Raw genomic sequence first — 23899 nt, 5'->3', positions numbered from 1 at the left:
GGATGGATGGATGGCAACACATAGGAGTTGGATGATAGCGGGATTAAGACTTGTTTAACTACCACAAATCTAGAAGTTTTATCAGCATATGTTTTTTTTGTTTCTTTGTAGCTTTCAACTTCCTGTGTACATAATTTCTGTATATATATATATATATATATACACCTGGGACGCTGTTCGTGATCGGCGACGCCAGGGAGGCGTACAGCTAACTGTATGGCCGGGTCGGGGAACTTTATTCAACATTTACTTTTAAGTTGTAATTCCCTTACAAGAAATAACAGGAATATAGGAAACTTTACCTGCACTGTCCAGTATGCAGTATTTTATCCAGTATTTATTTCACAGTAACACAGTTGATTGTTTTTTTTGCTAAAAAGTTACTTCTTTTCGTATATATATATATATATATATATATATATATATATATATATATATATATATATATATATATATATATATATATATATATATATATATATATATATATATATATATATATATATATATATATAAATAAATGTTTTTGGTTTTTGTTTTTTATCAATGTTTAATAGGAATTCATGCATTTAATAAATACTTGGAAAAAACATCTATATTATTTTTAGAATTTTTATATATATATATATATATATATATATATATATATATATATATATATATATTACTGAAATGTCAAATCGGATACAGTTTGAATATTCAGTGTTTTAAGTTGGGTCTACTAAGAATAATTAAGATTTCATACAAAAAGAGACAAGCGGTAGAAAATGGATGGATGGATGGATAAGAAAATGTGTGATTTATTCATTTATGAATATGAAGATAATTATTATTTAGTTTTTTATCAATATTTAATTATTTAAAAGGATAACTAATAAGAGCAATGGTAATCATTTTAATAATATTCAATTAAATATCCTGTCAAATCTAATACAATTGAACAGACTGTGTTGTAGGCACAGCCTACTAAGGAAAAAATAAGAATATATTTACGAAAAAGGATTGATTGGTTTATTTATAAATATGACTATCATTATCAGGTTTGTTGTTATAATACAAGTATATAATAGTATTTATTTACAATAAGAAAAATAATCATTAATTTCAATAATAACAAATCCATCCATCCATTTTTCTACCGCTTGTCATATCCTGTCAAATCTAATACAATTTCAACATTTTGTGTAGTAGGTAGGATCTAGTAAGTAAATGTACAAATATATACGAGACATTATTAATTGGTTTATTTATCAATATGACTGTTATTGTTATTTTTGTTGTTGTTAAAATACAAGTATATAATAATAAAATAATAATAATAATATGAAAAATAATCATTAATAGTAATAGTAATAATAATAATCTGTCAAATCTAATACAATTTCAACATTTTGTGTAGTAGGTAGGATCTACTAAGAATATATACAAAAAAAATTTGATTGGTTTATTTATATATATGACTGTCATTGTTAATTTTGGTGTTGTTATATTATGTTTATATTATACTAAAAATAATAATAATAATACCAATTTAGCAAATAATTATAAATTAATAAAAATTTTAAAAAAATACATACAAATAATAACTAAGGATAATAATATAATTATTATATATTACTTAATCATCCTGATTGGTTCCAGTGCATAATAATACAATCCAGATAATCAGACACTTGTTTTTACTTATCAACAGTGTTGGGTTAGTTACTGAAAACCAGTAACTAGTTATAGTTACTAGTTACTTCATTTCAAAAGTAACTCAGTTACTAACTCAGTTACTTACACCAAAAAGTAATGCGTTACTTTAAAAAGTAACTATTTAGTTATTTATTTTTTTCTTCATTTTTTTTAAAGCTCCCATTAATGCCCTTTAGCCTTCATTTCAGTACTGTTATTGCACTGGAGAATAATACAATGTGTTGATCAACTTGACATGCATTTGCATCACTGAACTCTGCTAAGCAATGTGCTCTACATACAACACACAAAGACAAAGATATGTTACAAAGGCCAATTTGTTTCTGGCCAGAACAAATCGACAAAACTATTTTAAATAGCTGCAACATAAGTAACAAACAGCATAATAACAACATAGCTGTAAAGCAAGGAAGGCACACACTACATACACAAAGCCTAACCAGGCATTTTTTCCTCAAAGAATTCTGACACAAAATCATGTCTGAAGCCCAGAACACTCTACACATTTCCCCAGTTTTAGTTTTGAGATAAGGAAAGATTGGTCTGGCCCACTAGAATCCCTCTTTATGTTTGTGAACTTTATAGTCTATACATTTAGAGTGATGTGATAATCAAACACTCTAAAAGTCTAGAATGAAAGAATATATAAGATAATTGACAGCAATGTTCCCTCTAAGGTGCGCGCCTGTGCAATTGCGCACTGCTCAAGCGTCCTCTGCGCACGGCAAATCTATGCCACGCACAAAATCAAATAAAAAAATAAGCGCATAACAATTTTCGACACGACACGACAGAGAAAACAGTTTTCGTCATCATTGTTCAAATATTGTAACGTCTGTCGAGACGCTTTGAGGACATGAATTCAATCCATCACTTTACTGAGCAAAACTGTTTATTGTCGGCCATAAACACATCACCAAAACATTAGTAAAAAAATGATATCTAGCAAAACTGGTCATTTTCTGCAGTACAAACCAGACCAAAAGCAACTTTGTTAGATCAACAGCAGCCGCTCGCTTTCTCACTTGCGCCAACACATGCACATATGGCACTTAGCCAGTGATGCGTTTACAGCCACACAAAAAGTCGGACAACTCCAACACCACACATAGAGTGTCATTCCAGGTCGTTACTCTATGATTTACCAATCAAATGTGTGCTTATTCTAGTGTCATTTATTAGGAATCTTAATTTATAAATATTAATCATGAAATGCTGTTAGTATATTAAATAAATACTAATAAAAATATATTTTTTACAAACAGGAAGTTGCAGGAATGTACACATGATCCCCTGCTTACATCTCATTGTGCAACATGTCAATGTTTTAATGGGAACTAAATGCAATGTCTGAAAGGGGTACAAATTATTTCCAAAGCAGGACCTCCACCCAGACAAACAATACAAGTACACAGTTCATGAAAAACAACATTTTTTGTTATTGTCATTGTAAGTGGGCCTAAACACTTATATTAGAAAAGGAAATGACTGCTGTCATTTGATTATAATAATAAGAGAATGTTGTCTGTCTATCTGTGTTGGCCCTAGCTGCGATGGGTGGGGACTTGTCCAGGGTGTACCCCGCCTTCCGCCCGAATGCAGCTGAGATAGGCTCCAGCGACCCCGAAAGGGACAAGCGGTAGAAATGGATGGATGGATGGATGGAGATTAAACTTGTTATTTAGTCAGGTTTGGGACAGGTGTGCTGCTGGTGTAGCCACAGTGTGCACGTCTGATGTTGCTCACATGGGCTCCACTGAATGCTCAGGGAGTTTTTGCGTTTGCTCACACATGAAAAATTAGAGGGAACATTGCTTGACAGAGTGTGTACCTTCAGTGCTGAATGATGAGCAGAGGCAGAGTTAATCCTTAAGTGGTGGCGGGAAAGTGGCATCGGAGTTTCTGTCTCTCTTTACTAGCTACGTCGAAGCATGTTGCTTATGTAGCTTGTTTCAGCAGATTTGAATTGCTGTCTTGGGCAGTAGATGGGATCTTTGATCCAAAGCACAATTTACATTTAACTAAAATGTTATTTTCTTTGTGCTCGACAAAAGAAAAGTAGTGAAAATATCTCCATGTTAACAAACTCGACTTCTGGCTCCGCCATGATCAGACACGCCCCCCCCCTTCTCCTCCACCTCCACACACTCACACTCACACACACACAGAGCGCAGGTCTCTCTTCTCCGGTTTGTGACACAAGAAGAATCAGAACTACGACACTGCAGCGCTCCGATAAAACACACTTTATACTACATTAAAAGTAACGTAAAATAACGCAGTAACGCATCATGTAGTAACAGTAACTGAGTTACTGAATATCAAAAATAACGCTAACTGACGTATGTTGCTCATGTTGGACTGAGCATGCATACCAACCCTTTCCTACCCTACAGTCGTGCTCATAAGTTTACATATCCTGGGAGAATTTGATTTCTTGGCCATTCTTCAGAGAATATGAATGATAACACAAAAACCTTTCTTCCACTCATGCTTAATGGTTGTGTGAAGCTATTTATTGGCAAACAACTGTGTTTACTCTTTTTAAATCAAAATGACACAAGAAAGTACCCAAATCAAGATGCACAATAAGGAGGCACTTGAAGAAAAATGGGCTGAATGGTCGAGTCGCCAGAAGAAAGACATTTCTGCGCAAATGTCACAAAGTATCCCGCTTACATTACGCCAAACAGCACAGAGACAAGCCTCAAAACTTCTGGAACAAAGTCATTTGGAGTGATGGCTTTCTTCTGGCAACTCGACCATGCATCCCATTTTTCTTCAAGTGCCTCCTTATTGTGCATCTTGAAACAGCCACACCACAATTTTTCAGATAGTCCTGTATTTCAGCTGAAGTTATTTGTGGATTTTTCTTTGCATCTCGAACAATTTTCCTGGCAGTTGTGGCTGAAATCTTTGCTGGTCTACCTGAATCCCTCATTTTACACTTCTTAATCAGCGTTTGAACACTGCTGATTGGCATTCCCAATTCCTTGGATATCTTTTTATACCCCTTTCCTGCTTTATGCAGTTCAATTACCTTTTCCCGTAGATCCTTTGACAATTATTTTGCCTTCCCCATGACTCAGAATCCAGAAACATCTGTGCAGCACTGGATGAAAGATGCAATGGTCTGTCAGAAGCCCAGAAACTCACTGACCTTTTATTCACACACACATTAATTACAAACAAACAGGTCACAGGTGAGGATTGGAACCTTGATTAGCCATTCAAACCTGTTTGTGTCAACTTTTGTGCACGTTATCAGATCAAAGTCACTGGGGTATGTAAACTTTTGATCAGGGTCATTTGGGTACTTTCTTTTGTCATTTTGATTTAAAAAGAGTAAACACAGTTGTTTGCCAATAAATAGCTTCACACAACCATTAAGCATGAGTGGAAGAAAGGTTTTTGTGTTATCATTCATATTCTCTGAAGAATGGCCAAGAAATCATAAATACTCCCAGGGTATGTAAACTTATGAGGACAACTGTATATGTCGACAATGTCTGGTTGTATTGCTATCGTCACATTTTCATTCTTTGCTGGAATACACACACAAAAAAGCACAATTACATATGTGAGCTTGAACCTAACCCAAATAGAGGATCTTTGACTTCTGTTTGTGCAGTAGGGGATTTAAAAACAGCAGAGCACTGCTGTTGTTTGAGGCTCTAAAACAGTGGTTCTTAACCTTGTTGGAGGTACCGAACCCCACCAGGTTCATATGCGCATTCACCGAACCCTTCTTTAGTGAAAAATAAATTTAAAAAAATTTCAAATTCAAGCCAAAGTTATATGTTTTTGGTAACACTTTTCTAAGTAACACTATTCTAAGTAACAAATATTTAATTTAGAGTTTTTTGGACACTAGGGGAACATATTCTAAGTAACAAAGATTTAATTTAGAGTTAGTTGGTTAGGGTTAGGGTTAGAGCCAGGGTTAGAGGGTTAGGGTTATAATAAGGCCATGCCGAATAAGGCATTAATAAGTACTTAATAATGACTAGTTAAGAGACAATATGTTACTAATTTGCATGTTAATAAGCAATGGTGAATATGTTCCCCATACTAAAGTGTTACCATGTTTTTTTACTGGTGCAAAAAATGAACCATGCATGAACATCACCTTGTTCAAACAACAAAACCAACACAGTGCAGAAACTCACAACAAATTACACACCTGCAAATCAGTCTGACTTCTAGCTGTTGCCGTATCCGTAATACGCCGATAGGGAGAAGTTTTTATTTACACGATGAGTTGGGTGTGTTTTGACCTCCGCCGAACCCCTGAGGCCGACTCACCGAACCCCTAGGGTTCGATCGAACTCAGGTTAAGAACCACTGCTCTAAAACAAGAAATGTTGCAATAGCTTCTGAAAAACAAACAGCAGAGTGCTTGACTCTCTGTCACTTCTGTGATGCTCCCTAAGGTCTTTCCAAATATCATCCAATTAGTCCAATTTCCTTTCCTATTAGGCCAACTGGAGACAATCATTCCACAAAAATAATAATTTCCTGTTAGTGTAGATGATTATTGACAGAAGAAATGTCACTGTGCCCCATAAGCATGATCCAATGAAGCAGTGGCTCCCCCAAGTGGACATGCTTTGGATTTATTTTAAAAAAGGGTATAGAAGATGAGTCCAAATATGGCTTGGATGATGTTTAATGCAGAAGAGCAAATCCTCAGTGACTCGGGTTAGCACAACCTTGTCCTGTCCTTTCCACATCCCTCAGAGCACGATCCACATGAATCAGAAGCAATCAAAGCTCTGAGGGGCCGTCGCCTCATGTAACACAATCACACAGAGAGAAAGGAAGAAAGAGAGAGAGTCCTGCACCAGAAACTGCCCCCTGGAAAAAAAAAATTGCTGTCACTTGGTACAGGTGGGATTAAGGTTGTATAACCATCCATGTGTCACTTTGTTGTCATGTGACCAGGCCTTTGTAGCGCCCAGAAGCAATTTCACATCCAAGCGGCCTGGCGATGAAATACAATAAGTTAAACATACTTAATATGTAAATGAGCTCACACACCCACACACCCCTTCCCAGAGGGTCTTCCATCTTATATGACTCACACACTTTATTATTGTTTGCTTTTCGGGCTGTGAAATTGGGCTCATCACAAGCGAGGAGTTGGTGGAAATTGTGTGAAATCTAACACTGCACATTAATAACGACAAGGAAATGACTCCCAGTGCAGAATTACAGACAATTTAGAAAATCACTCGCCCCGTTGGGAGGTGTTATTAGAATTCTGTTTTTAACTGGAGGGAAGAAATCGCAGAATATGAAGCATCCTGATTGTGTTGAGGTATTGATGATTAATTTTGAACGACTGTAAGGGTTCACACAATACTAGGGAATAGAGATGTCCGGTAATGGCTTTTTTGCCGATATCCGATATTCCGATTTTGTCCAACTCTTAATTACCGATTCCGATATCAACCGATACCGATATATACAGTCGTGGAATTAACACATTATTATGCCTAATTTTGTTGTGATGCCCCGCTGGATGCATTAAACAATGTAACAAGGTTTTCCAAAATAAATCAACTCAAGTTATGGAAAAAAAGTCCAACGTGGCACTGCCATATTTATTATTGAAGTCACAAAGTGCATTATTTGTTTTAACATGCCTCAAAACAGCAGCTTGGAATTTGGGACATGCTCTCCCTGAGAGAGCATGAGGAGGTTGAGGTGGGCGGGGTTGAGGTGTGTGTGGTTTAGGGGGTAGCGGGGGGTTTATATTGTAGCGTCCTGGAAGAGTTAGTACTGCAAGGGGTTCTGGGTATTTGTTCTGTTGTGTTTGTGTTGTGTTACGGTGCGGATGTTCTCCCAAAATGTGTTTGTCATTCTTGTTTGGTGTGGGTTCACAGAGTGGCGCATATTTGTAACAGTGTTAAAGTTGTTTATACGGTCACCCTCAGTGTGACCTGTATGGCTGTTGACCAAGTATGCCTTGCATGTAATATCGGAAATTATCGGTATTGGTTTCAACCTCCCGATATTCCCGGTAGACTCCCGAATTTCAGGCAACCATTCTCCCGAATTTCTCCCGATTTCCACCCGGACAACATTAAAGGCACTGACTTTAGCGTCCTCTACAACCGCTACATCCGCTTTTCCTCCATACAAACAGCGTGCCGGCCCAGTCACATAACATATACGGCTTTTACACACACATAAGTGAATGCAATGCGTACTTGGTCAACAGCCATACAGGTCACACTGAGGGTAGCCGTATAAACAACTTTAACACTGTTACAAATATGCGCCACACTGTGAACCCGCACCAAACAAGAATGACAAACACATTTCGGGAGAACATCCGCACCGTAACACAACATAAACACAACAGAACAAATACCCAGAACCCCTTGCAGCACTAACTCTTCCAGGACGCTACAATATACACCCCCAGCTACTACCAAACCCCCCTCCCCCCAAACCCCGCCCACCTCAACCCACTCAAGATGATCCCCTGCTGGCCGCACTATGGACTGGACTCTCACACTATTAACTAGATCCACTCGGTCGCCCAATGGATGTCCGCTAATTTTTTGCAACTCAACGCTAAGAAAACGGAAATGCTGACTATCGGTCCCGCTAGACACCGACACCTATTTAATAAATACCACCTTAACATTTGACAACCAAACAATTACACAAGGCGACTCGGTAAAGAATCTGGGTATTATCTTTGACCCAACTCTCTCGTTTGAGTCACACATTAAGAGTGTTACTAAAACGGCCTTCTTTCATCTCTGTAATATCGCTAAAATGTGTTACATTTTGTCCACCAGCGCCGCTGAGATCATTATTTATGCGTTAGTTACGTCTCGTCTCGATTACTGTAACGTATTATTTTTGGGCCTCCCTATTATTTGTTATTAAATGTCTAAACAACCTCGCGCCAACATATCTCTCCGACCTCCTTCAGCCTTACTGCCCCACCCGATCCCTAAGATCAGCCGATCAGCTGCTACGGACGGTCCGTGACACAAGGCTGAAGCTTAGAGGTGACAGAGCTTTCGCCGCTGCTGCTCCCAAGCTCTGGAACGACCTACCTCTGAGTGTTGGACAAGCCTTCTCTCTTCCTGTTTTTAAATCTCTCTTAAAAACATACTTTTATTCCATGGCTTTTAACACTGAGTGATATCCATCCTGCAATGGCGCCCCATAATACACCTGCTGTGAACCTGTTTTTATGTTATATTTATTTTATTTATTTATTTATTTTTTATCGTGATCTGTTTGAGTTGTGTTGTGTTTGCTCGGTACTCGTATTATCTTTTAACCTGCCAATTGTACAGCACTTTGGCTACCCCTGTGGTAAATTTTAAATGTGCTTTATAAATAAAGTTGATTTGATTTGATTTATGTCTAGCATTAAAAGATTACAGTTGGTACAAAATGCGGCTGCTAGACTTTTGACAAGAACAAGGAAGTTTGATCATATTACGCCTATACTGTGTGTGTGTATATATATATATATATATATATATATATATATATATATATATATATATATATATATATTCCTGTGCACCTAAGATGCTGTCACGTACGGGGGGTCGCAGCTTGCTGCGAGGTTTGTTTCCCCGGGATGCAAACGGACTACTCTGGACAAGGCGTGCAGGTAAAAACATGATTTAATTATCCAACTAACAAAACAAAGGCAAGCGTGCCTATCGCACGCGGAAGCAAAGGCAAAAACTTAGGGCACGAAACATACACGATTTACGTGGCAAGGCATGAGGCAAACAATTGACGCCAGACTGAGCGTGGAGAGCAAGGTGACTAAATAGCTCTCTGATTAGTGGTTGACCGCAGCTGAGCGTGGGACCACTGACCAGAGGCAGGTGAAAATAATAAGTAGCTATGGCAACCAAACCAAACTCAGGTGTCAAACAGGAACTAAAAGAGTCCAAAACTAACAGAACATAACAAAAACCTGATCCGGACAGATGCGACTTCAAGGTTTTACTACTTACGTATAAAATACTACATGGTCTAGCTGCATCCTATCTTGCTGATTGTATTGTACCATATGTCCCCGCAAGAAATCTGCGTTCAAAGAACTCCGGCTTATTTGTGATTCCCAGAGCCCCAAAAAAGTCTGCGGGCTATAGAGCGTTTTCTATTCGGGCTCCAGTACTATGGAATGCCCTCCCGGTAACAGTTAGAGATGCTACCTCAGTAGAAGCATTTAAGTCTCATCTTAAAACTAATTTGTATACGCTAGCCTTTAAATCAGGCCTGGGCAATTTTGACTCGGGGGCCAAATTAAGAGGAAAAAAATGTGTCTGGGGGCCGGTATATCTATTTTTAGGAAAACTAATACAAAACCTCACAATAAAGTCTGATTGAATGCTAAAAATGTTGTGACAGACCGCCTTAAAAACGGAATGGAATTTAATTTTTTTCTATGAAGGATAAAACCCTGAATATTGAGAACATATGAACGTCACACCCCCTCTCAATCGACAAATTTTTACAATCAAGCCAAATGCAACAAAAATGCAACAAACACAGCGAAATATGAACGTGAAGGGTAAAAAAATATATATCACTAAGCTTTAGAACTTTCTTGTAAAAATCTCCTTCCGCGTCTGTCCCTGACACCCGCATTTCAGGCTCTGGAAACACTCTGTGGAAACGCTCCCCACCCACACTGCTTGGTGCCTCGTCTGACCTGCTGTGACGTAGATCACCATAGTATATAGTAGGGTTGTACGGTATACGGGTATTAGTATAATACCGCAATACTAATGAATCATATTCAGTACCATACTGCCGCTGAAAAGTACCGGTCCGCCACACCCTAAGATTTTTTGTTAAAATAAAGCCAATAATGCAATTTTTTTCTGGTCCCCTTTATTTAGAAAAGTATCGAAAAGTACCGAAAAGTATCGAAATAATATTGGTATCAGGACAACACTAGTCACTAAAATATCCTGCAAAAGCGCAGATTCCAACCATTGAAATTAGAGATGCTTTAAAATGTAATATCGGAAATTATCGGTATCGTTCTTTTTATTATCGGTATCTGTTTTTTTTCTGGTTTGTTTTTTGGTTTTTTTATTAAATCAACATAAAAAACACAAGATACACTTACAATTAGTACATCAACCCAAAAAACCTCCCTCCACTCATTCACACTCATTCACACAAAAGGGTTGTTTCTTTCTGTTATTAATATTCTGGTTCCTACATTATATATCAATATATATCAATACAGTCTGCAAGGGATACAGTCCGTAAGCACACATGATTGTGCGTGCTGCTGGTCCACTAATAGTACTAACCTTTAACAGTTAATTTTACTCATTTTCATTCATTACTAGTTTCTATGTAACTGTTTTTATATTGTTTTAATTTCTTTTTTATTCAAGAAAATGTTTTTAATTTATTTATCTTATTTTGTTTTATTAATTTTTTTAAAAAGGACCTTATCTTTACCATACCTGGTTGTCCAAATTAGGCATAATAATGTGTTAATTCCACGACTGTATGTATCGGTATCAGTTGATATCGGTATCGGTTGATATCGGTATCGGTAATTAAGAGTTGGACAATATCGGAATATCGGATATCGGCAAAAAGCCATTATCGGACGTCCCTAATTGAAATACTTTGTATAGTTCAAGACTTATGGTCATTAGAAAACATCACTGCACATCATAATGGCAGCTACAGTTTCCATCTTAAAGATCTAAAAATAATATTTGGGAATGTCCGGCGGGCCAGATTGAAAAGCTTAACGGGCCGCATGTGGCCCCCGGGCTTTAATTTTAAATAGACCCCCCTTTTAGACCAGTTGATCTGCCAGGGGGGGAAGGAGCTCCCCACATCTGCGGTTCCCTCCAAGGTTTCTCATTGTATCCCATTGGGTTGAGTTTTTCCTTGCCCTGATGTGGGATCTGAGCCGAGGATGTCGTTGTGGCTTGTGCAGCCCTTTGAGACACTCGTGATTTAGGGCTATATAAATAAACTTTGATTAATTGATTGATTGATTGAATATAGACACTTACGTCATGTGTTGCCTTCATTATAAGACTTATATACGGCTTTACAGACAGATTTGTTTTTTGTATTATTGGTCCAATATGGCTCTTTCAACGTTTTGGGTTGCCGACCCCTGTCTTAAGGGAAGACTGAATATTATAATTGTCATGTTTAGTTTAGTTTAGTTTAGTTTAGTTTAGTTTAGGTGATTAGTTCTTCGGTCAGTGGTCAACAAAATAAACAAACAGTTTTACATAAACAAACAGTTGTACATTCATAAATTGAAAATGTTGAAGACCAAAAGGGTTTAGGCCAGGGGTGTCCAAACTTTTTCCACTCAGCGCCGCACACTGAAAAATCAAAGCAAGCGGGGGCCATTTTGATATTTTTTATTTCAACCAATACAATATATGTATAAAAAAATATACATTTAGGCCTCCACTCAGGCTTGATCCGAGGGACCCCAAAGGATTTTGGTCAACAAAATATTTAAAATGTGTCATTATTTTGTATTATTATTACCGGTATTCAAGGTTTAAATCTCTAGATCAACATTAGGTCTATCTGTCAATATAAAGTTTTTAAAGATTTAAGTTGTATGCCCTTTTTGTCAAAGAAAACCCTGTTTTGTTATGGAAAAAACACAAAATATGCAATAGTTTCCCCCAACAAAATTTTAAAGTGGAATATTTGAGATTATCTAATAATTGGAGCCTTAAAAATGTAAACACATAACAACATTGATTTGAATTAATTATTATTTTTTGAGCAATGACACACACAAAAAATCCCACTAAAATTTTTGGGGACCCAAAAGGGTCCTACTCATTAAAAATAAAAATTAAAAATGTTTTACTCTTTACTTTAAACACAATCGTCTTGAGATCAACTTCAGATCCAACCGTCAGTTATAACTTTTATTGTTGTTTATGTTTTGTTTGTTCTTTTTAGGCCCTTCTTTAGAAAAAAAACAACTTTGTTTTTTATATGGCAAACACAAAATATGCAACATTTTCCCAAAAAAATATCTCAAAGTGGAATATTTAATGTGACGTAGTTGGAGCCTTTAATAGGTCAATAATTCATAATGACATTGATTTTGATTCATTATTATTTTTTAAAGGAAACAACAGCCTGCATGGCAGCTTTGTGTCATTAGAGTAAACATTGCAACATTTTCTTGACACCTGTTTGCTCTTTTATACCACTTTTTATGTTTTTTATTTATTTAATCGTATTTTTAGAATGTGCCGTGGGGCCGTTAAAAAATTACCTGCGGGGCGCAAATTGCCCCCGGGCCGTACTTTGGACACCCCTGGTTTAGGCTGAAGTTGAACACTTATTGCGCTTAACCCTAATAATAAACAAATAATTGTCGTGTCAGTTAAACTTGAACTTAAACAACAATTATGGTGAGGAAACATGAAGACAGCACACGAGAAAGACAACATTGTTGGGGCTTGAAGCCACATCCAATATGGCGGACCAACCTGCTCATTAAGGGGTCTAGTTTTAAGACTGCTTTAGTATGACACTGCCATGTCAATTGTGTGGGTTTATGATGGTTTTACTTACGGTTTCCAGACTTTATGTGACTTTTTGGCTCGTTCTGTTCGTGTCCCATGAGAGTAAACTGACTTTGTGCTAACATGTTTGCTAAGAATTAGAGCTCTAATGTCGGTCAACTAACAGCTACAAATATACTGAAAATGGCGGATTGACACCGTTTAAATCCTGCTATAATTTTGTGATGATTTAAAACGATCAGAGTAAAATGCTAAATCCTGACGCCGTGTTTCCAGGTTATGCTTAAACGTGCACTACTCGGTCCGTCCGGCAGGTATCAGCAGAGAGCTATTCAACAACTTCCGGTCGGCTCATGTGGTATAAACCACACTAAAAAGCAAAACTTTACTCTAAGTTAATAGAAACAAAAAAAATCTCACCTAATATCCATTGTATTGTGAAATAAAAGCTAATTTTTACACAAGTCATGGCCCACTACAGTCAAATGACACTTTTAAACACATCAATTACTGCCAATGCAGTAATTGATGGAACATATCTTAATATAATAATAATAATAATAATAATAATAATAATAATAATAATAATAATAATAATAATAATAATAATACATTTTATTTGTAAAAGGCACTTTACATTGAGCAAACAACCTCAAAGTGCCATAGTGTATTAAAAAAAATAAAAATAAAAAGATAATAAAAATTTAAAAAAATAAAAACTAGAACAGCCTAATAGCTAGAACTAGTATGCATAGATCTAAAAAAATAAATTAAAAAAAAGGCTTTTTTAAATATGGTCTTGAGTGAAGCTGATTACAAGTAAATTAATGTGCAAGAAATGTGCAAGTTTTAACTGTGCAACTCTATAATGCACCAGACTTTAAGGTAATAAGTGTGTTGTTGTTTTTTATAAGACACCGTCAAAGAGGTATTCATTTGACAATGTGTGTATTGTGGTTGCAGTAGTGTACAACAACATGGCATTATGTTGAGAGCTTTGGCTGAGTATGGTAGCTGAAATAGCTCCACGTTCATCAAATCACATGCATGAGGGGAGCAGTGAGCAGCAGCGGTGGCCGTGCTCGGGAATGTTAATGTTTTTATTTAAATATATCTATGGATAAGCCAAATATATATTGTGACCTATGCATGTTTTTATTTTTTAAAACTATAAAATATGTATTTAATTATTTGTATTGTGTTTTTAGCCTTAATTTTATTTTGAGTGTACACAAAATCACTCAAATGGTTTTTGTAATCATTTTTTTGTTGTTTTTTTGTCATTTTTGTCGGTGGTTGCTGGATTGTATTTGTTTTCAATGATATTTTTAGTTTATAAATATTTTTTGGATAATCTAGAAAAGCACATAATGTGTTGTATTATCTTCATTTTTGCTTATGCGGGTGGTTGCCAGAGATTTGAAAAAATATTTATTTTTTCAAACCATGCTTTTCAGTTTTTGTTATTTTGCTGTATTTTGAACAGCACATCATGTGTGGTGTTTTGTTGTTGTTGTTGTTTTACTCATGCAGGTGTTTGCTGGAGCTTTTCACAAAATGTAAATAATTTAAATTATGTTTTTCATTTTATTTTAGTTGTGTGTATCCCAAAAAAAGCACATAATTAGTTGTATTAATTTATTTTTACATTTAGCTGTGGTTACTGGGGATTAAAAAATATATATATTATTAATGTAAATTATGTTTTTGTTTTAATTATAATGGTGTATATCTCGAAAAGCACTTAATAGTGTGATGTATACCAATTTTAATTTCTTCTTTTTTTTTCTTTCATCATGTATTTTAAAGGCCTACTGAAATGAATTGTTTTTATTTAAACGGGGATAGCAGATCTATTCTATGTGTCATACTTGATCATTTCGCGATATTGCCATATTTTTGCTGAAAGGATTTAGTATAGAACAACGACGATAAAGATTGCAACTTTTGGTATCTGATAAAAAAAAAGGCTTGCCCCTACCGGAAGTAGCGTGACGTAGTCAGTTGAACATATACGCAAAGTTCCCTATTGTTTACAATGATGGCCGCATGAAGTGAGAGAGATTCGGACCGAGAAAGCGACAATTTCCCCATTAATTTGAGCGAGGATGAAAGATTTGTGGATGAGTAAAGTGCAAGTGAAGGACTAGTGGGGAGTTGAAGCTATTCAGATAGGGAAGATGCTGTGAGAGCCGGGGGTGACCTGATATTCAGCTGGGAATGACTACAACAGTAAATAAACACAAGACATATATATACTCTATTAGCCACAACACAACCAGGCTTATATTTAATATGCCACAAATTAATCCTGCATAAAAACCCCTGCGTGTTTGTTACGCTAGCTCCTAGCTCCTCTGCTAGCTCCTAGCTCCATAGAACACGCCAATACAATTCAAACACCTGATCAACACACACAATCACTCAGCCCAAAAGACCGTTCACCTAACCCAAGGTTCATAAAGCTTATATATTTTTAAAAAGTTACGTACGTGACGCGCACATACGGTCAAGCTATCAAATGTTTAGCAGCCAAGGCTGCATACACACGGTACCTGATATTCAGCTGGGAATGACTACAACAGTAAATAAACACAAGACATATATATACTCTATTAGCCACAACACAACCAGGCTTATATTTAATATGCCACAAATTAATCCTGCATAAAAACACCTGCGTGTTTGTTATGCTAGCTCCTAGCTCCTATGCTAGCTCCTAGCTCCATAGAACACGCCAATACAATTCAAACACCTGATCAACACACACAATCACTCAGCCCAAAAGACCGTTCACCTAACCCAAGGTTCATAAAGCTTATATATTTTAAAAAAGTTACGTACATACGCAAAAAAAAGTTGCGCACATACGGTCAAGCGATCAAATGTTTAGAAGCCAAAGCTGCATACTCACAGTAGCACGTCTGCGTCTTTGTCATCCAAATCAAAGTAATCCTGGTAAGAGTCTGTGTTGTCCCAGTTCTCTACAGGCGTCTGTGTATCGAAGTCAAAAGTCCTCCTGGTTAGAGTCTCTGTTATCCGAGTTCTTCCATCTTGACTGCATCTTTCGGGAATGTAAACAAAGAAGCGCCGGCTGTGTACTGTTGTTGCTGACTACGTTCGAAAAATACGTCCATTTCGCACCGACAACTTTCTTCTTTGCTTGCTCAGCTTCCTTCTCCATAATGCAATGAACATGATTGCAACAGATTCACGAACACAGATGTCCAGAATACTGTGGAATTATGAAATGAAAACAGAGCTTTTTCGTATTGGCTTCAATGTGGAAGGCATACCCGTGTTCGCCGGGCTACGTCACGCGCATACGTCATCCTCAGAGGCGTTTCGAACCGGAAGTTTAGCGGCAAATTTAAAATGTCACTTTATAAGTTAACCCGGCCATATTGGCATGTGTTATAATGTGAAGATTTCATCATTGATATATAAACTATCAGACTGCGTGGTCGGTAGTTGTGGGTTTCAGTAGGCCTTTAAGTTCTTGTTTTATGTATCTGGGAAAAGCACAAAATAAAGTGGTTTTTTTTGCTTATTTCATCTTTAAGTTATTTGACCTCTATTGTCATTTATATGATGACCACATGGCAAGAGGCCCCAGCAGAAATAAAAACAATATTAAAACAACGTTTGAATGGTGGAGAAGCATGCTGCCTGTGAAGGGCACACTTAGATGGGCGTCATCATAATGTATATTATTATTATTCTTTTTAAAGGTTAGGAGTAAACTGGGGTTCCTTGGGAATAACTGCAGTCCAAAACACTGACAATATCAACAGTTGTAATGGAAAAAATGTTCCACGGTATTGGGGGGGGGAAAAAGCTTCCGGATGTACTGTGCAGCACATACCATAATTCTCATGGGATATTATAAAGCCCCCTCCTACTCCCCAAATCCCTGCAGTGTTTGTTGTGACAGCATTTGTAACCTTGACTGACTCTTTTTTTTTTTTTTTTTTTTTTGTCAACATGCAAACAAACAGAATGACAGAAAAGAAAAGATCAGAATGAACTTTCGGCTACAGCTACTTCTCCCTTATTGTCTGCTTCCTACACACTCTCATGTCCCTTGGAGGTCAAGGATGTTGTCTAAAAAACATACAAAAAACTACATATGTGCTGACTTGCTTTACGGCATACGTCACTCCCTCTTTTTCCCCATTCCTAAAAATGATGGCAGTCGATGCGAAAGCCTGCTTGCCGCCAGAAAACTAAAAGAAGGAGAAGAAGAACGCCTACGTGCAAGTACTGCTATCACGGCCAAAGCTCCAAAACAACCAAAGAAACGAAAAGTTTTGTCTGCGGAGACAAAAAAAAAGAAAAACTGAGCCTACCCGGGTAAAAGCACAGTCAGGTTCAAACACTGATGACATCTATTAAACGAGACAAGAAGCAAGGAATTAAACAGAGACAGAATTAAATTTGGCTCAAATTGAGGAGAGACGCCTGGACACACTGTGCTCTTGTACACGCTCTGGCGAAAGATTGTACACCTCCTCCTTTATTTGGACTTTCCCTGACCACATGGCAACGGCTGCTTCGAAAGGGACGTGGGTCGTAAACAGCGTTGCCTTTGGTTACAGAACTGTTCAAAAGAAAAGGTCGTAAACACTTCACAGAAAAGGTCGTAAAACAGTTCAAAGAAAGTTTCGTAAAAGACTTTAAAAAAGAGGTTCGTAAAAGAGTTCAATAAAGCGGTGTCTGGAACTTGGGCAGATCCTGCCTTCTCTCCGCTTTGTAGCCCTTGGGTTAAAACAATATCTTTCTGTTGATTACAATACATGAAAGAAAACAGAACACCTTCATGTTGCTTCCCCCCTACACGGTGGAGTTTTACAAGCCTTCTTCTTGGTAGGTTCAAAGACATGTTTTTGCTTCTCGCTGGGAACTTATTGAAACACAAAGTTTTTGTGATAACTTAGATAAAATTATTCTAACAAGCACAATCAAGGATCAACATTTCCCCGGCTTTCCCTCGCTGGCGTGAGCTCAAAGACGAGTCATTTCAGACCGATGCTGCCTTGGCTCGGTTCCTGCTGGACTAGTAAGTGACTTTCGATGCTCAAATCAAAATGATAATGCTAATGTTAATTAGAAATCAACATTTGTGTTGTAGAAATAAATAGCCACCAGCGGGATAGTTCGCAGTTCTACACTTCTTCCTTCCGGTCTTTCTTTGCTTCGGACCTACATCCGCCCTGTAACATTCTTGGTAGTAGCGTCATGTTTGTAGCGCGATCCAAGATCATTTCTTGATAATGTCTGTGTGGGGGGAGTTGTAGTCAGCGCTGCCTGCAGGAGGAAAAGTCACCGCCGCTGTCCATGTTACTGAGGACGAGCACCATCGGGGCATGTGCTGACGGCGAGACACAGCTGGCAGGTGATTCGATTTCACAGGTGGTACGTGTTGATCTAATCATCTGTTGTCTTTAACAGTAAGCGGCCGGGAGCAGAGAGAAAGAGAGGATACGGACGTGACTGAAAAGTCACGTTCTGGGAGAGAAAACTTTTGATAAAAAACGCATGATCATTACAAATCTGTTAAAACTTGCACGCTTGGATCCTGTGACGTGTCTGTCAGTGGGACCGCTAGGAAGCCACTTCCAGAGTCTGCTATTCAACATCGACATATCAATCAATCAATCAATGTTTATTTATATAGCCCTAAATCACAAGTGTCTCAAAGGGCTGTACAAGCCACAACGACATCCTCGGTACAGAGCCCACATAGCCATTAGAGACGTAATATTTGTGCCAATATTACAGCGAACATCGTGTCAGTATGACGCTATATGCGCTAGTCCTCATGGGAAATGTGGTCTTCGTCCGGCCGAACACTACCGCTTTGATGCCCTGGCACCACCACAATCAACCAAAAATGACATTTCTAAAGTGGGTGTGGAGGGGGGCGTGGCCCGCGGGCCTGCAGAGGTACGAGGTGTGCCAGGACCGGCCTTGTTATCTAATCACCTGTCGCTCTGTATAAGCAGCAACCGGGAGGAGAGACGTAGTTGGAGTCTGCAGAAGGAAAAGACGTTGTGCTGACAAGCAGAAAGACTTGCACTATTTATGAAAATAAAACAGTGTTATACCCGGAATTCCTGGCTCTCCTGGCAGTGTGTGGTGGGCTGAAGAACCCACTGGAGGGCAACCTCTACAGTTGGGTTTTAATACTAATAACCAATACCACAGATTTGTTTTTTAAGTATATGTGTACTATTTGTTTAGCCTTTTTTTTTTTTTTAATGTATATGCATCATCACAGATGATGCAAATACCATGATGACGTCACCACCACAAACATTTTGGCAATCTGGGGGAAACACTGTTGTCAGGAAGTTAGTTATGATGGGCTATCAGGAATTTAAAAATAACTATTGATAAAAATGTGCGTCATTCTGACCGTAGAACGAAAGCGCTTGAAATTGTGGCGATAATAATACCTGATTTTTTTTAAATATACCCCTTGTTCATTTTCATTTACTTGCTCTCTTTTCCTACTATGCTGGCTTTTCTATTTATACAGCAGACCAATAAAACATTCCAATTTTACAGCATGTGAGGTTGGGTTGCACCATTTTATCCAAAAATAAAATCCCTTTTTTTTTTTTCGTAAATTTTTTGGTAATAACTACAAAAGACAACATAGGGTTAGGCTTACTGATGCCTTTGTGTTATTTCTAATAAAACAGACCAATAAAAAGGCTAAATAAACACATTTAATTTACAAACCCCGTTTCCATATGAGTTGGGAAATTGTGTTAGATGTAAATATAAACGGAATACAATGATCTGCAAATCATTTTCAACCCATATTCAGTTGAATATGCTACAAAGACAACATATTTGATGTTCAAACTGATAAACTTTTTTTTTTTGCAAATAATCATTAACTTTAGAATTTGATGCCAGCAACACGTGACAAAGAAGTTGGGAAAGGTGGCAATAAATACTGATAAAGTTGAGGAATGCTCATCAAACACTTATTTGGAACATCCCACAGGTGTGCAGGCTAATTGGGAACAGGTGGGTGCCATGATTGGGTATAAAAGTAGATTCCATGAAATGCTCAGTCATTCACAAACAAGGTTGGGGCGAGGGTCACCACTTTGTCAACAAATGCGTGAGCAAATTGTTGAACAGTTTAAGAAAAAACTTTCTCAACCAGCTATTGCAAGGAATTTAGGGATTTCACCATCTACGGTCCGTAATATCATCAAAGGGTTCAGAGAATCTGGAGAAATCACTGCACGTAAGCAGCTAAGCCCGTGACCTTCGATCCCTCAGGCTGTACTGCATCAACAAGCGACATCAGTGTGTAAAGGATATCACCACATGGGCTCAGGAACACTTCAGAAACCCAATGTCAGTAACTACAGTTGGTCGCTACATCTGTAAGTGCAAGTTAAAACTCTCCTATGCAAGGCGAAAACCGTTTATCAACAACACCCACAAACGCCGTCGGCTTCGCTGGGCCTGAGCTCATCTTAGATGAACTGATACAAAGTGGAAAAGTGTTCTGTGGTCTGACGAGTCCACATTTCAAATTGTTTTTGGAAACTGTGGACGTCGTGTCCCCCGGACCAAAAAGGAAAAGAACCATCCGGATTGTTATAGGTGCAAAGTTGAAAAAGCCAGCATCTGTGATGGTATGGGGGTGTATTAGTGCCCAAGACATGGGTAACTTACACATCTGTGAAGGCGCCATTAATGCTGAAAGGTACATACAGCTTTTGGAGCAACATAAGTTGCCATCCAAGCAACGTTACCATGGACGCCCCTGCTTATTTCAGTAAGACAATGCCAAGCCATGTGTTACATCAACGTGGCTTCATAGTAAAAGAGTGTGGGTACTATACTGGCCTGCCTGTAGTCCAGACCTGTCTCCCATTGGAAATGTGTGGCGCATTATGAAGCCTAAAATACCACAACGGAGACCCCCGGACTGTTGAACAACTTAAGCTGTACATCAAGCAAGAATGGGAAAGAATTCCACCTGAGAAGCTTCAAAAATGTGTCTCCTCAGTTCCCAAATGTTTACTGAGTGTTGTTAAAAGGAAAGGCCATGTAACACAGTGGTGAACATGCCCTTTCCCAACTACTTTGGCACGTGTTGCAGCCATGAAATTCTAAGTTAATTATTATTTGCAAAAAAGAAATAAATGAGTTTGAACATCAAATATGTTGTCTTTGTAGTGCATTCAATTGAATATGGGTTGAAAAGGATTTGCAAATCATCGTATTCCGTTTATATTTACATCTAACACAATTTCCCAACTCATATGGAAACGGGGTTTGTACAATGTGCTTTACGGGTCCACAGAAAATCTGTGTCCTTCTGCGACTAGTTCTGAAACGACCCATTTGTGGTTAGAGTGTCCGTCCTGAGATCGGCAGGTTGTGAGTTCAAACCCCGGCCGAGTCATACCAAAGACTATAAAACTGGGACTCATTACCTCCCTGCTTGGCACTCAGCATCAAGGGTTGGAATTGGGGGTTAAATCACCAAAAATTATTCCCGGGTGTGGCACCTCTGCTGCTCACTGCTCCCCTCACCTCCCAGGGGGTGAACAAGGGGATGGGTCAAATGTAGAGGACACATTTCACCACACCTAGTGTGTGAGTGACTATCATTGGTACTTTAACTTTAATTAACTTTAATTTGTCTGTTTACTACAGTGCAATGGATTGATGTTATTTGGTGAAAAATATAAATATATACGACCCCAAAAGGGACAAGCGGTAGAAAATGGATGGATGGATGGATGGATGGATAAATAAATGAATAAAAAATACATATATTTTTAAAGTTTAATCAGCCCAAAATATCACAACTCCCCTGCAGTACTTTCGTTGACCACTTGGCACCGCTGTAGTGGCTGCTTCTTGCAGGCGCGCTCTCCCTTGTGTTGTAGATGTTTCCCTCTTGTTTTCGTGAGTTTTTTGCCTTTTTGTTCTGGTCCCGAAGGGACTGCGCAACAAGCGGTGGGACTTTCGTGGCCTCTGCGCTTCTTTTTTATGTTTTTTGGGGTGAACTTTTGTAACCGGCCCTGGGGGAGCCATGTCACCGGAGACCAGCTGCTGGCTCTCTGCCACACCGAAGTCAGCGTGGAGAGAACGGAGAAGATTCTGCGGGATGGACGCGCTTCACGGAGTCCTGGTTGAACAACTATTCGATCTCCCTGGATGGGTTCTGGATCATCCGCGCGGACTGGATACTGACTGAACATTGGCAGCGAGCTAGTGGGCAACCTAGGATGTAGTCGGCTCTCTTGGTTGCTGTGTTAGATAGATAGATAGTACTTTATTGATTCCTTCAGGAGAGTTCCCTCAGGAAAATTAAAATTCCAACAGCAGTGTGCAGAATTGAGACCGAATTTTAAAAAGTAAAAATAAAAAATTGGTTGTATCTGTTCCTGTTTCTAGTCACGCTAGCAGAGAGACGGCGTGGAGTTGTTGAAATGGTGTTTTAGTTTTGTTGTTTGTTTATGCATGGTGCAATGGTATGTGCGCAACATGCATTATTTAACGTCTTTCATTGCGTTTGACATTTGTAGCTTTATGTATGTGCTCCTTTAAAGTATTTTCACGTCCTTTGTGTACTTTAATGTTTCCCTCTTGTTTTCATATCAAAAGATGGCGCTGCAGATGTCCGCCACGGTACCGCGCTCTCTTGTAGTTGTTGTGTCTATCAAGTCAAACTCCTTTATTGTTAAACATACTTCGCAAATAAACCTGGTTTTGATTCTAATTATGTTGAAGGATAAAAAAAAATATTGAATAAAATATTTTGGTAACACTTTAGTATGGGGAACACATATTCACCATTAATTAGTTGCTTATTGACATTCAAATCAGTAACATATTGGCTCTTAATTAGTCATTATTAAGTACTTATTAATGCCTTATTCTGCATGGCCTTATTATACAACCAGTAAGCCATTAACTAAGAGTCTTCCCTCAATAACCTCAGAATTATTGCTTATTAGTAACCCTAACCCTAATATGTTCCCCTAGTGTCCAAATAACTCTAAATTAAGTATGTGTTACTTTAATAAGCAACTAATTAATGGTGAATATGTGTGAATGTGAGTGTGAATGTTGTCTGTCTATCTGTGATGAGGTGGCGACTTGTCCAGGGTGTACACCGCCTTCCGCCCGAATGCAGCTGAGATATGCTCCAGCACCCCCCGCCACCCTAAAAGGGACAAGCGGTAGAAAATGGATGGATGGATGTTCCCCATACTAATATTTTTTTTTGCCACATGTATACTTGTACAGCAGTCTACAAGGTAATCATTGTCACGACAGCGGATTGTTGCCGTTGGTATGACCCCAGGATGCAGAGACAGTAGGCGAAGTGTGGATAAGATAAATGTACAACTGTTTGTTTATGTAAAACTGTTTATTTTAAATAAATAAATGATAAATGGGTTATACTTGTATAGCGCTTTTCTACCTTCAAGGTACTCAAAGCGCTTTGACAGTATTTCCACATTCACCCATTCACACACACATTCACACACTGATGGCGGGAGCTGCCATGCAAAGCGCTAACCAGCACCCATCAGGAGCAAGGGTGAAGTGTCTTGCCCAAGGACACAACGGACGTGACTAGGATGTTGACCATTGACCGAAGA

The 23899-nt window shown here is 38.2% G+C and overlaps 1 protein-coding gene across 1 annotated transcript in view; it reads right to left on the bottom strand.

Annotated features, from left to right (window-relative positions):
* Positions 1–13540, bottom strand: part of LOC133632924 (cAMP-specific 3',5'-cyclic phosphodiesterase 4D) — a 69843-nt gene extending 56303 nt beyond the window's left edge. The window contains exon 1 of the mRNA XM_062025756.1: positions 13294–13540. The gene's annotated coding sequence lies outside the window, so the exon portion shown is untranslated. The remainder of the gene's footprint in view (positions 1–13293) is intronic.
* Between the last annotated feature and the right edge of the window lie 10359 nt (positions 13541–23899).

The sequence above is a fragment of the Entelurus aequoreus genome, linkage group LG17 (genome assembly GCF_033978785.1).
Source record: "Entelurus aequoreus isolate RoL-2023_Sb linkage group LG17, RoL_Eaeq_v1.1, whole genome shotgun sequence".
In the NCBI taxonomy this organism is placed as follows: domain Eukaryota; kingdom Metazoa; phylum Chordata; class Actinopteri; order Syngnathiformes; family Syngnathidae; genus Entelurus; species Entelurus aequoreus.
The sequence above is the reverse complement of the archived record's forward strand: the minus strand, read 5'-3'. Positions and strand labels throughout refer to the sequence as shown.